At 45.2% G+C, this 13,435-nt stretch overlaps 1 protein-coding gene across 3 annotated transcripts in view; it reads right to left on the bottom strand.

The window, feature by feature from the left end:
• The window catches only part of CORO6 (coronin 6), a 137,559-nt gene extending 127,771 nt beyond the window's left edge, over nt 1-9,788 (bottom strand). Inside the window, exon 1 of one of the 3 annotated variants that reach the window (XM_082244859.1) lies at nt 9,457-9,788. The gene's annotated coding sequence lies outside the window, so the exon portion shown is untranslated. The remainder of the gene's footprint in view (nt 1-9,456) is intronic. The other 2 variants (XM_082244858.1, XM_082244857.1) reach the window with 2 other exon arrangements.
• Between the last annotated feature and the right edge of the window lie 3,647 nt (nt 9,789-13,435).

The raw sequence follows: 13,435 nt of genomic DNA, 5'->3' as shown, positions 1-13,435 counted from the left end.
GGCCCTCATCTTCTCCTCCAGCCACCCAGGGGCCCTCTCCTTCTCCCCAGCCACCCAGGGGCCTTCTCCCCCTGCCACCCAGGGGCCTTCTCCTCCAGCCACCCAGGGGCCCTCTCCTTCTCCTCCAGCCACCCAGGGTCCCTCTCCTTCTCCTCCTCCAGCCACCCAGGGTCCCTCTCCTTCTCCTCCTCCAGCCACCCAGGGTCCCTCTCCTTCTCCTCCTCCAGCCACCCAGGGTCCCTCTCCTTCTCCTCCTCCAGCCACCCAGGGGCGCTCATCTTCTCCTCCAGCCACCCAGGGGCCCTCATCTTCTCCTCCAGCCACCCAGGGGCCCTCATCTTCTCCTCCAGCCACCCAGGGGCCCTCATCTTCTCCTCCAGCCACCCAGGGGCCCTCATCTTCTCCTCCAGCCACCCAGGGGCCCTCATCTTCTCCTCCAGCCACCCAGGGGCCCTCATCTTCTCCTCCAGCCACCCAGGGGCCCTCATCTTCTCCTCCAGCCACCCAGGGGCCCTCTCCTTCTCCCCAGCCACCCAGGGGCCTTCTCCCCCTGCCACCCAGGGGCCTTCTCCTCCAGCCACCCAGGGGCCCTCTTCTTCTCCCCCAGCCACCCAGGGGCCCTCTTCTTCTCCCCCAGCCACCCAGGGGCCCTCTTCTTCTCCCCCAGCCACCCAGGGGCCCTCTTCTTCTCCCCCAGCCACCCAGGGGCCCTCTTCTTCTCCCCCAGCTACCCAGGGGCCCTCTTCTTCTCCCCCAGCTACCCAGGGGCCCTCTTCTTCTCCCCCAGCTACCCAGGGGCCCTCTTCTTCTCCCCCAGCTACCCAGGGGCCCTCTTCTTCTCCCCCAGCTACCCAGGGGCCCTCTTCTTCTCCCCCAGCTACCCAGGGGCCCTCTCCTTCTCCCTCAGCCACCCAGGGGCCATCTCCTTCTCCCCCAGCCACCCAGGGGCCATCTCCTTCTCCCCTAGCCACCCTGTTCTTATCACCTAAATGTAACATATCTAATGAGTATTGTTTATATTTACTCTTTACTGTTCTGAAAGCCTCAGGCCCCTTTCACACAAGCGGAGCGTTCAGATCCGCCTGTCCGTTTTTCAGGCGGATCTGAACGGATGCCCCATGCATCTCTATGGGGCATCGGATGTCAGCGGAGACATGTCCGCTGATATCCGATCTGTCAAATCTGGCCGGATGGAAACCCTATTATCCATCCATCCAGCGGATTGGATGAGAATGGACGGACGGTCCGTTCCCATCCGATTCTCCTATAAAGGACAGCGGGGACCTGACAGCTGTGTCTCCACACACAGCGCAGAGACACAACTGCCATCCACCTGCTCAGCAAAAAAACGGAGTCCGCCGATGGACTCCTATGTGTGAAAGGGGCCTAAAGCCTCGAATTTTTGTCCGTTTTTTGTTGCATGCTAGTCTCATATGGAAAGTGAAGAGGTTACTTTCATACGAAAATTCTCAGAATTCAACTTCAGAAGTGATGTAATGTGTTGAATTGTTTTGTTTGTATTCTTTTGCTTCTGATCATGCCTAGTCTTGCTCTTATGATTTTTTTCAGATGAAAACTGTAATTAAACAAAAATCGGATGTTGTGTTCACATACGATAAAAATCATATAGTCTGCACCTTTAGTTTTTGTTGTCTGAAAATTCATAAAATCGGCTGTCGAAAGCACCATACTAACGATCCAAAAATCACTACCATTAAGAAAAAAAGACTGAGAAATTACAGACCTTCTGCCAGGAGATTTACAACATATGCATTTGGTAGTTAGTTCCTGTAAAAATTTCTACTGAAGCATTGGGGGGACCTAGCTCCTATCTAGCCTACCTCTGGAGAAGGAAACAGAAACAAACTGTGAGTGCCTCTAAAATTAAGAAGAACTCTAACCAAGTTTTTTAGTTAGTCCATTTAGCATACCTCCCCACTTAGGGACAGAGAAGACGCGGCATGATCTGCGCACCGCAGTAAAGATGGCTAGATTGTGCTGAATATTGAGCATGGCCTAAAGCAGGGGTCTTTAAACCATGGCCCTCCAGTAGTTCCGGAACTACAACATGGGTGTCCGCAAGGAGGGGCAAGGGGGGGCAAGTGCCCCCCCCGGAAATTTCCTGGCCTGCTCTAAGAGGGGAATCTTTGGGTACCCTGCTCTAAAGGGGGATCTATGGGGGACCCTAGCCTGCTCTAAAGGGGGATCTATGGGGACCCTGCTCTAAAGGGGATCTATGGGGGACCCTGGCCTGGCCTGCTCTAAAGGGGGATCGATGGGGGGCGAAAAGGGGCAAAGCATGGGTGACCTTAAAATGATGCCCCCCCCCCTGAAAAAAGTTTTGTGGACGCCCATGAACTACAATTTCCATCATGCCTAGTCATGTCTGTAAATGTCAGAGTTTTACAATGCATCATGGGCTGTGTAGTTCCGCAACAGCTAGAGGGCCACAGTTTGAGGATCCCTGGCTAAAAGGAACATGGTTAAGTAGAATGTAAGCCTACATACAGTATACACTGCACACATTCTACAGTCTCTTTGTACCCACAACATACTCAATAATTACTTTGCTAAAGAATCCATGCAAAAATCCTCCCTCGTGTACATTTAAATCAAGTATGAAAGAAAGAGGACAATGTATGTCCTGGTACCTGTGCACACAGATCCACTCAGGGGCTGAGGAACACTCCAAAAGTTCTGTGTGAAGTACAGTTGTGCTTTGTTGCCCCTGTATGTCCCTGCTTTCTGTGCCTCCTCCTCCCCAGTGTTCCCCCTCTCACCAGTCTTACAGAGTCTTTGTTTTTACACTCAGATAAATGACAACCAAAGATAATTAAACTTTAGTCTGTCTGCAGTTTAGTAAAAGTGTACTCTGTCATTCTAACTTGTAACTATTCAGAAGTTCTTGAACAGCAGCCAATCAAGAAAGATCCGGCACCATCACATGACAGTATCAGAACATCCTTACTGGAGGCATTTTCAGGACATCCGATTAGTTACACTTCCCAATGACAGAATATACTTTTATTAAACTATGGACCAGCTGCCGTTTAACTGATTTCTCCTGTCCTCCACCTGCTGTGCAGAATAGCGACACTGGGCAGACGGGCGTTGTGGAACAATGCTCAAATCCAGGGGACCTTGGGATTTGTGCCACAATTCGGACAGTCTTATAGAATCTGAAATGTTTAACCACTTAAGCCCCGGAGGATTTGGCTGCTAAACGACCAGAGGGTATTTTGCGATTCGGCACTGCGTGACTTTAACGGACAATTGCGCGGTCGTGCGACGCTGTACCTAAACGAATTTGGCGTCCTTTTTTTCCCACAAACAGAGCTTTCTTTTGGCGGTATTTGATCACCTGTGCGATTTTTTGATCACGCGCTATAAACAAAAAAAGAGCGTAAATTTTGCAAAAATAGCAATATTTTTCCCTTTTTTTTATATGAAATTCCCCCCAAAAAAAAAATGTAAAAATCAAAATTTTTTAATATTTTCGGCCAATTTGTTTTATGCTACCTATGTTTGGTAAAAAAAAAAAAAAAAAAAAAAAATCGCAAAAAGCGTATTTTGATTGGTTTGCGCAAAAGTTATTGCGTTTACTAACAAAGGGAAAGATTTTTGTCATTTTTGTTGTTTTTTTTTTTAACGCGTAATGGCGGCGATCTGCGATTTTTTTTGCGGTACTGCGACATTGCGGCGGACAGATCGGACCCTTGACTGACATTTTTGACACTTTTGGGGTTGCCAGTGACATTTCTACAGTAATCAGTGCTATACATATGCACTGTTACTGTAAAAATACACTGGTAGTGAAGGGGTTAACTTTATTTGAGAGGGAGGGGCTGTGTGTGTCCCTAGGGGCGTGATTCTAACTGTGATTGGCTGTGGCTTCAACTGTATGCAGAGTGATCAATGGATCTACATAGTAGATCCATGTGATCATCTCTCATACAGAGAGGAGAATGACAGGCAGCTTGTTTACACAAGCTGCCTGACTTTCTCCCTCTCCCCCGCCGATCGCAGAGTGGCCGGCGGACATCGGGTCCGCCGGTCACACGCGCGGGGGGGGTCCGTGACCACGCGGGAGCGCGCCTCCGGCGGCGCGCGCTCGCTCCCTAAACCCTCACAGGCGAGCGACGTAGACCTACGTCACTTTGCCTGTGAGGGGCTGACCGCCGCCGTAGATAGTCGTGCGGCGGTCGGCAAGTGGTTAAGAGGTATAATACAGTATCTGGTTGCATTCTGATTGGTGGTCCAGTTGTGGATTAAATGCACTTCTTTTTTCCCTTTAAACTGAAGGCAAAACTTTTTTTTTTTCATTTTGGTAAGAGTAATGTAGGGATATAATCCCTTTTGGTTTGTTTTCCATTTGTGTCCCATTGGGGAGATTTCCCTTCATTTCCTGTGCCATGACCAAAACAGAAAATTATAAGAAATTCCTCCAAAGTGAGGGAATCCTGGGCTGTCACCAGAATTAGAGTCACCATTTGAATATTTCTTATGCATTTGTGTTCTACCGACAAACCAAAATGTGAGATTTTATGTCACTTTCTTTAATAACAATAAACAGAACCGACAGGGAGGGTGAATCACCCAAATGAAGGCATGGGAAGAAATAAAAACCACACAAGTGTTCTAACCTTTCTGCAATCTAACCAGAATTAAAAAAAAAAAAAAAAAAAAAAAAAAAAAAAAAAAAAAAAAAAAAAAAAGAAAAAAATTGCCTTTAGTTTTCCTTTAATGCTGGCTCTAGCTCCACCCCAGATTGAAGTCCAACTCATAGGTTTTCTTGTGGGAGAATGTACATCAAGCACTTCTCCCTCTGTAAGCTGTGTTTTTACATGATAATAAACAAAAAATGTAACTGTGAATGAAAAATCAACTCTGTAGGGCTGTAGGATTAAGCTGCCGGTAAACATACAGGGCACCGGGAGCTCCATCACACAACCCTGACAATGCTGCATGTCAATTCATAATTTCAAAAGATTATTCAGCACTGCAGGGCTGTGTGATCTATCTGCCGCTGCTTGTAAACTTACACAATGCCAGCAGATAGATGATGCAGCCCCTCGTGATATTTTACTATTCTGAATGAACAATCATAGTGATAAGGTGGCCAGTTCCATGTATAACACAGCCCCACAGTGCTGCATGTTCATTCATAATAGTAAAAGATCACCCAGCACTGTGAGGCTCTGTTATAGATCTGCCAGGGCTGTGTATATTTAGGCATTCGCAGGTCAATCACACAGCCCAACAACACTGACTCATATGTGTTTGATTAGAATTTCGGAAAGGGAATCAGCCTATATCCAAACCACATTTTTTCTAAAAGAAGTTTTAGATTAGGCAAATAACAGAAACCTTATCAAGTTCTTTTTGCTGTCCTCAATAAACGTTTCACTCCTCTATGTGTCCTGGAGAATTATAGAATTTGGAAAGAAAGCGATGGGGACAATCCAAAATGTTGAGTTGCCATCAGAACAAGCATAGAGGGGAAATTTTCCAATCAGGAAACTTGTTGCTTTAAAGGTTTTCTACTCACTACATGTTGTGGCTACAGGACTGGAAATGATGGGGGGGGGGTCTCCCCAATGGAATATAGATGACAAAAAAGACAGGGATTTTAACTTTTTCCTGTGCTACCTAAAATTAAAAAAAAAAAAAAAAAGTTTGGGATTTCAATATACTCACCATGCCTTGATGCAGGCACAGACCCATTTTCTCAATTTCCCACTACTCTCTGGGTTTCTGGACATGGTCAGGGAAGATATGTTTCTCTACTTCCCGCCAACAACTCAGAAGCAACCAGGTGAGTAGCCTCCCCACTGTCAGAACTGCTGTGAAGGCAGGTAGGCCAGAGGCCACACCTCCAAACTGACCCAGATTTGGCAGGACCGTATCATGATTTCAAGTAAATCCCCAGAGTCCTGCGCATCTGGGCTGAATCCCACAGCAGAACCCAATGCCGGAACAAGTTCTGGGGCTTGACTCCACTAATCTACTGCAGCAGTCAAGGCTGAGACTAATGCCCCATACACACGTGCAGATTATCTGCAGACTTTTGTCTGCAGACTTACCAAAACCATATAATATGAGGTCAAACCTAAACACTTTCAATTTGTATGCAATCCGGCAGGCCCCTGCACTACATAGAAAAGGTAAGTCTGCAGATAATCTGCACGTGTGTACGGGGCATTAGTGAAATGCTCAGTACCCAGCCAGCACACCCCTCCCCACCTTTCCCAGTCCACTCACCCACCCGTCAGCCCACTGTACAGCCTGCAGAATGGAAGAGGAGGGAGGATAGGTCTGCTCCCCCTCCTCTCCATGTCCCCCCGATGTCCGTCCACAACCCCGGGTGTGGAGTCAATGCTGTGCCTGTGAAGGGGTTGTGTGGGCAGGAATTTTGAAGCAGTGCTTCTGATGCCACGGCCTAAGCCTCTGGATGAGTGAGCACAGCCTGTGACTTAACTCTCCCCTCTCTCTCTTCCTTCCATTCTAATCCTCCCTTCTACATAATATAGTGATCCTTCCTGCCTTCCATGTACCATAGTAATCCTACCATCCTGCCTTCCATGGGCCTTAGTGATCCTTCCTTCCATATGCCATAGTGAACCTTCCTTCCATGTCCCCTCCCCATCCATGTTTGGCCACACTCACTTTTTGCTTGGTCACTATCTCCCTGAAATGTCCCTCATTCTCAAAGTTCAAAAGTTGGAAGGTATGCAGAGCCCAATAGCATGCATCTTCCCCAGAAGAAGCATTTACTGTGGGATGCACCTCCTCAATTGCTATCAGAATAATTAATTTCCAGTAGGGTGGCCCTTTTTTGTCATGTCTTGGATCCCTCCAGCTCTTCACCAGTGTTACCAGAGCTATCCTGAGCAGGATGTTCTTTATCAGGATAATCACAAGTAATTGTTTGTGTTCCGAACTGTTTTTCTCCAGCTGGGATTCTCAGCTTGACTCTTTTTTGATATAGAATAGAATATTTTAAAGACAGTGCAATGCTGACTGAGCTACATTGCTGTGTACAGTCCATGTTTTTGCAGCTTTCATAAGCAGGTTCGTAAAATTCTGCAGTGCTCTGTGCCATCCTGAATATAACTTTACACCTGTTTAGTAAACTGCAAGTTACAATTACTCACTGTCTGAACCATTTGTGTGATTATTCATACTGTTAAACTAGCTAAAAAGAACCCTAATAATTTTTCCTTTTGTAAACCTTTTTTTAGAGTAAAGGCCCGTACACATGTACCGATTGTTGGCCGTAAAGATTCGGCCGACGACCAATCGGCCGATTGTAGGCTTGTTAGTATGATGCTTCCGACAGCGCACTTTTGGCCGAAAAGAATCTGTCCTGCAAGCATTAAAATTTTTGTTGGCCAACACCAGAACGGCCGATTGTTCGCCAGTCAGTACAGAATTTGGCCGACAGACAGCAGATTTGCAAGATTGGGCATGCTCAGAAAAGAAAAAACACACAGAAAGCTAACCATCACATAACATCACTTCTGCAGTCGGCTGTTGTTGGCCGACAAAATTCGTGTGCAGTCTTTTGCAGTTTTCAACAGACACGACAGCCCTGGACAAAAGACGGCCGATCGTTCGGCCGACGATCGGTACGTGTGTACGGGGCTTAAGGGTCCTTTGCACATGGGCTTTCCGATCAGGTCCACCTGTCAGTTTTTCAGGCGGACCTGATCGGATGCTCCATGCATCCCTATGGAGCAGCGGGTGTCGTCGGTGACATGTCCGCTGACACTCGCTGCTATCCGATCCTGTCTGAAATCCAGACAGATGGAAACCCGATTTTCCATCCGTCTGGAGGATCATACGAAAACGGACAGGCGGTCCATTTTCACCTGATCTCCCATAGAGGAGAGTGGGGCTCCAACAGGTCCTTCTCAGCGCAGTGAGCAGATTTAGACCTGTCATCCGCCTGCTCAGCGGATCGATCCCCGCTGAGCAAAACAGAGTCAGCCGGGCGGAAGGCCCGTGTGAAAGGACCTTTAGCACACAGTATGTTAGAGCATAGATTTTATTTTCAATGCAAGTGGTTTACAGAAGGTAATTGGAATTTAAGATGATGCACAAACCTGTGTTCTTCTGTCTTCTATGGTTACATAGAAAAGAATATTAAAGCTCCATACTTTAAAAATATACAGTCTTAGGACTGGTTCACACCTATGCACGTTGCAGTTTGCCTATTCCTGGTGAATTTGTGTTCTTGCAACACACGTTGTTAATCCATTGAAGTCTATGGTACCAAAAAAACAGAATAAAGTCCCTGGCTTTTTAAAATGCACAGACGTGAACGTGACCCATAGGAAACCATGTTAAATGGACTGTAGTATGTTCCTGCAAAACAGAAAACGCTCTAAAAAAAGCATAGTGTGAACCAGGCCTTATTAATTATGGCAATAAAAAAGAAAAAAATGGTGTGCAGTAATAGAACCAGATTTTACCTTATGCTGGACTAGTGTAGTCAGAACATAAAAAAGATGATTGCTGATTTACATCACCTTTTGTTATGAAAAAGGGGCTGCGGTCTGTGCAATCATATGCTCATAATGCCTTAACATATTATTTAAAATTTAAATACTTTTCATATTGCTTGATTTCTTGCAGTGTAAATTTCGGAAGTAACGCTTCCTTAAAGCAATTACAGTACAAGAAGATACCTGGCAGATACATTAGCTGAGTAAACTTCAAAATCTTGTCATCAAACTGCTCAGCAGGAAATTAAATTACTCATATTGCCATGCAGCTCCATTCAGGAGAAAAGGGGGGGGGGGGGGGTGAAGTGTATTTCTGTGTCATTGATAGGACAATATGGCTGCTTTCATGGAGTGACAGTCACTCCACATGAGCAGATCTTATAGACAAGGTTAAAAATGAATCTCATTTTGTAAAGCATAATACAGAATAAGCAGCTCAGGCAACTCAATAGAAGTAGGAGAGAAATGGGACAGATAGGGTACAGGGACAGAGCGGAAACTTTACAGATCAGAATATAATTAGAAAATGGTTTAATATGTCAGTTGGCGTAATGAGAAAAAATTTAATAAACCTCAAGGCAGTTGTTCCTAAGGCTTTAGTGAAATAAAAAGGACGTAGCAGGGAATGTTGCAGCAGCTATAGAAGGAGACAGGCAGCTTGCTGCAGATAGCATTGGTCACTTTCCAAATATAGCAATAGCAGAGCATTCCCTTGCAGGTCCTATGACCAGCGAGCCATAGAAAACTGAGAAAAAAGCTCATTAATTCTACATACAGCTCTTCCACCAAAGTCATGAAAATAAAGAGGTGAATGGGTTTTGGGGGACACGCCTACAGCAATGCCCTTTAAATAGAAGAAGCTGTCAGATTGTGACAGTCCTGTCAAAATAGCATGCCACCCCAAGAAAGGTTTTTTAGAATACACAGGTTAGGTTATAGCTTGTCTTACCTTGACCAGAGGTGTAGATGACAGCTCCTGGTAGCACCTGAAGTATTATTAGTGATGATATATTCCTTATCTTCAGCCTAAGAGGTGGCTGGGGGGGCTCTAGGCTGCTCTTTGCTTGTGTGTGTGCCTTTGTGCACTGCTAGTAATGCACTCCCCCTGTCCAGTGCTGAGCCGCCTCACTCTCTACTCAGCCAGAAATTGACTAAAGGGTCTGCTGTGTGTCTATGTATGTGTGTCTATGTGTGTGTGTTGCAGGAGGCTCCTGCTGCAGTAACAGCTGCTGCTATCAACATTGAAGCAAAATAACTCAACACCCAACAGCTGAAAGACAGAATGATGGGGTGAGGAGGGGAAGTGTGCAACAAAGGGAGGAGTAGTGCCTTTTCCTTTATGACTGGCTGCACTGTCCCTTCCATTTTTTTTTTTTTTTTAAAACAAGCGTAACAAATGTTTCAGATAAAATACCACAGTTATATTCAGCCATAGAGTACCAGCCTCTGTCACAATGCTTTACAGGAGGCAACAGGCACCCAACTTTAAGCACAACCCATTTTGCTGACTATTCTAAATTACATCTGATTCCTTTAACCACTTTACCACTAGAGGATTTTGCTGTCTTACGTCTGGGCCACTTTTTGCGATTCGGCGCTGTGTGACTTTAACTGACAATTGCACGGTCATGCAACGCCATACCCAAACTAAATGTACGTCCTTTTTTTCCCACAAACAGAGCTTTCTTTTGGTGGTATTTGATCACCTGTGCGATTTTTACTTTTTGCGCTATAAACAAAAAAAAGAGCATAAATTTTGAAAAAAGAACAATATTTTTCATATTTTTTTATATGAAATTCCCCCCCAAAAAAAATGTAAAAATCAAAATTTTTTAAAATTTTTGGCCAATTTGTTTATTGCTACCTATGTTTGGTAAAAAAAATCACAATAAGCGTATTTTGATTGGTTTGCGCAAAAGTTATTGCGTTTACTAACTAATGGAAAGATTTCTGTCATTTTTGGTGTTTTTTTTTAACGAGTAATGGTGGCGATCTGCGATTTTTTTTGCGGGACTGCGACATTGCGGCGGACAGATCGGACCCTTGACTGACATTTTTGACACTTTTGGGGGTACCAGTGACATTACTACAGTAATCAGTGCTATACATATGCACTGTTACTGTAAAAATGACACTGGCAGGGAAGGGGTTAATTTTATTGGAGAGGGAGGGGTTAATGTATGCCTGGTGACTGAGTGACACAAGGACAGATCGCAGGTTCAGCAATCTGACCCTGCCTGTCACTTAGGAGATCCGCCCGCTCTGTTTACACAAGCGGGCGGATCTCTAGACTCGATTCCCCGACGATCGGGGAAGAGCAGCGGCGATCGCCGCTGCTCCTCCCCTGGCCCGACTCCTGCTGTGACTGAATACAGCGGGAGCGAGCCTCAGGCGGCGCGCGCGCGCGCGGCACCGAGAAAGGGGAGTGTCTGGCGACGTAGGTCTACGTCGCCAGACGATAACGAACCACTTTGCCGCAGTATAGCTCTAGTGAGCATTAAACCCAGGACCCTGCATTCCCTATATCTAGTCTCCTACAGCAGCCTTTTTCAACCAGGGTGCCCAGGCACCCGGGTGTGCCCTGATGTTCCTTCAGGGGTGCCTTGGCAAAATGCCTACAAATTGCCCAAAAATTGTATATGAGCCAGGGTGTGGATAAAGTCTGCTCTTTTTGTTACACTAAAGCCCTGTACACACGAGTCGAAATTCGGCCGGGAATTTTCGTCCGACGACCGATCTGCCAATTTTCGGCTTGTTAGTATGATGCTTCCGACAACCGACACCGACTTTTCGGCCGAAAAAATCCTGGTGTGCAGGCTATAAAATTTTTGTCCTCCGTCAAAACACGTCCGATTTTCATGCAGTCAATACAGATTTCGACAGGGAAAAATCTTATGAGCAAGACTGGGCATGCTCAGAGAAGAAAGAACACAAAGAAAGCAAACCAACACATGACATCACTTCTGAAGTAGAATTCTGTCGTGCGGGAAAATTTGTGTGCAGTCTAGGCACATTCCAACCAACAAACACCACTCTGGACAAAAGACGGACGACCGGTTGGCGGAAATTCGTTGCGTGTGTACTAGGCTTAAAGTTGGATGCACACTATACAATTTTCTATAGATTTTTCCTTAAGTCCTGGTTCACACTGGGGCAACTTGTTAGGCGACTTCAGTGCAATGGAACCGTTCTAATTGGAGCAACTACACACGATAAGAAAATCTGTAGGGAAAAATCGTCCGACGACCGATCTGCCAATTTTCAGATTGTTAGTATGGTACTTTCGACAGCCAACTCCGACTTTTCGGCTGACAAAATCCTGATGTGCAGGCTATATAGTTTTTGTCGTCCGTAATACAACGTCCGGTTTTGGTCTGATTAGTACAGATTTAGACGGAAAAAAATCTTAAAACCAAGACTAGGCATGCTCAGAGACGAAAGAACACATACAAAGCAATCCAACACATGACATCACTTCTGAAGTAGAATTCTGTCGTACGGGAAAATCCGTATGAAAATAACCTCTTCACTTTCCCCATCAGACTAGCATGCCACAAAAAACAGACGACAGATCGTTCGATAATCTGATCGTGTGTACGGGGCTTTAGTCACTCCGACTTAGAAAAAAGTTTCTGCACTACTTTGGGGGCGACTTGCATTGACTTCTATTAGAGAAGTCGCATGCAAGTCCCGCTGAAATCGCGCTGCACAGGGCGGCTTCAGAGTCGGGCGACTTTGAAGCCGCCCTAGTGTGAACCCAGGCTTAAGCTGGATACACACTATATAACTTTTGTTGATAGATTTGCATTAGATTTACCTTCAACTATGTAGTGCAAGGGCCTGCCTGATTGCATACACATTGAAAGTGTTCAGGTGTGACCTCATATTATATGGTTTTGGTAAGTCTAAAGGAAAAAATCCACAGAAAATTGTATAGTGTGTATCCAGCTTTAGAGGTCAAACCTAAACACATTTGTATGCAATCAGGCAGACCCTTGTACTACATAGTTGAAGGTAAATCGAAAGGAAATCCAACAACAAAAGTTGTATAGTGTGTGTGTATCCATCCTTATGCTGGATATACACTATACAACTTTTTTTGTTCAATTTCCTTTAGATTTAAGCCCCGTACACACGTACCGATGGTCGGCTTACAAATGTTCCTCTTTTCTCCCCGGGATGTCGGTGTCTGCTGAAAAGTGCAAAGACAGCACAAGGACAGCACAAGAATTTTGTCCGCCGACTGCAGAAGTGATGTCATGTAATGGTTAACTTTCCCTGTGTTTTCTATTTTCTGAGCATGCCCAGTCTTGCAAATCTGCGGTCTGTCGGCCGAATTGTGTACTGACAGGCGAACAATCGTCCGTTCTGGTGTCGGCATACAAATATTTTCATGTTTGCACGAAAGACTTTTGTCCGCGGATTGTGCGCAGACATCTGTCGGAGGCACCATACTAACACGCGTACAATCGGCAGATCCTTCGTCCACCGACGTTTGTATGCCGACGATCGGTACGTGTGTACGGGCCTTTACCTTCAACTATGTAGTAGATGGACCGGCAGGACTGCATACATATTAAAAGTATTTAGGTTTGACCACATATTATGCAGTTTTGGTAAATCTAAAGGAAAGTTGTACAAGAAAATTGTATAAAAGTTGTATTGTGTGTAGCCAGATTTATGGGCCATACCCACTATACAATTGCCTTTTAGATTTTATCCTTTAGATTTACCAAAACCATATAATATGGGGTCAAATCTAAACACTTTCAATTTGTATGCAATCAGGCAGGCCCTTGCACTACATAGTTGAAGGTAAATCTAAAGGAAATCTAACAACAAAAATTGTATAGTGTTCATTTTTAAATGAATAAACTAATTAATAAATTATTAATAAAAAATGATAAAAAAAAGGAATAAAACAGTAA

The sequence above is a fragment of the Pelophylax lessonae genome, assembly GCF_965119305.1.
Source record: "Pelophylax lessonae genome assembly, chromosome: 2".
Classification (NCBI taxonomy): domain Eukaryota; kingdom Metazoa; phylum Chordata; class Amphibia; order Anura; family Ranidae; genus Pelophylax; species Pelophylax lessonae.
This window is presented reverse-complemented; position numbering and strand designations above follow the sequence as displayed.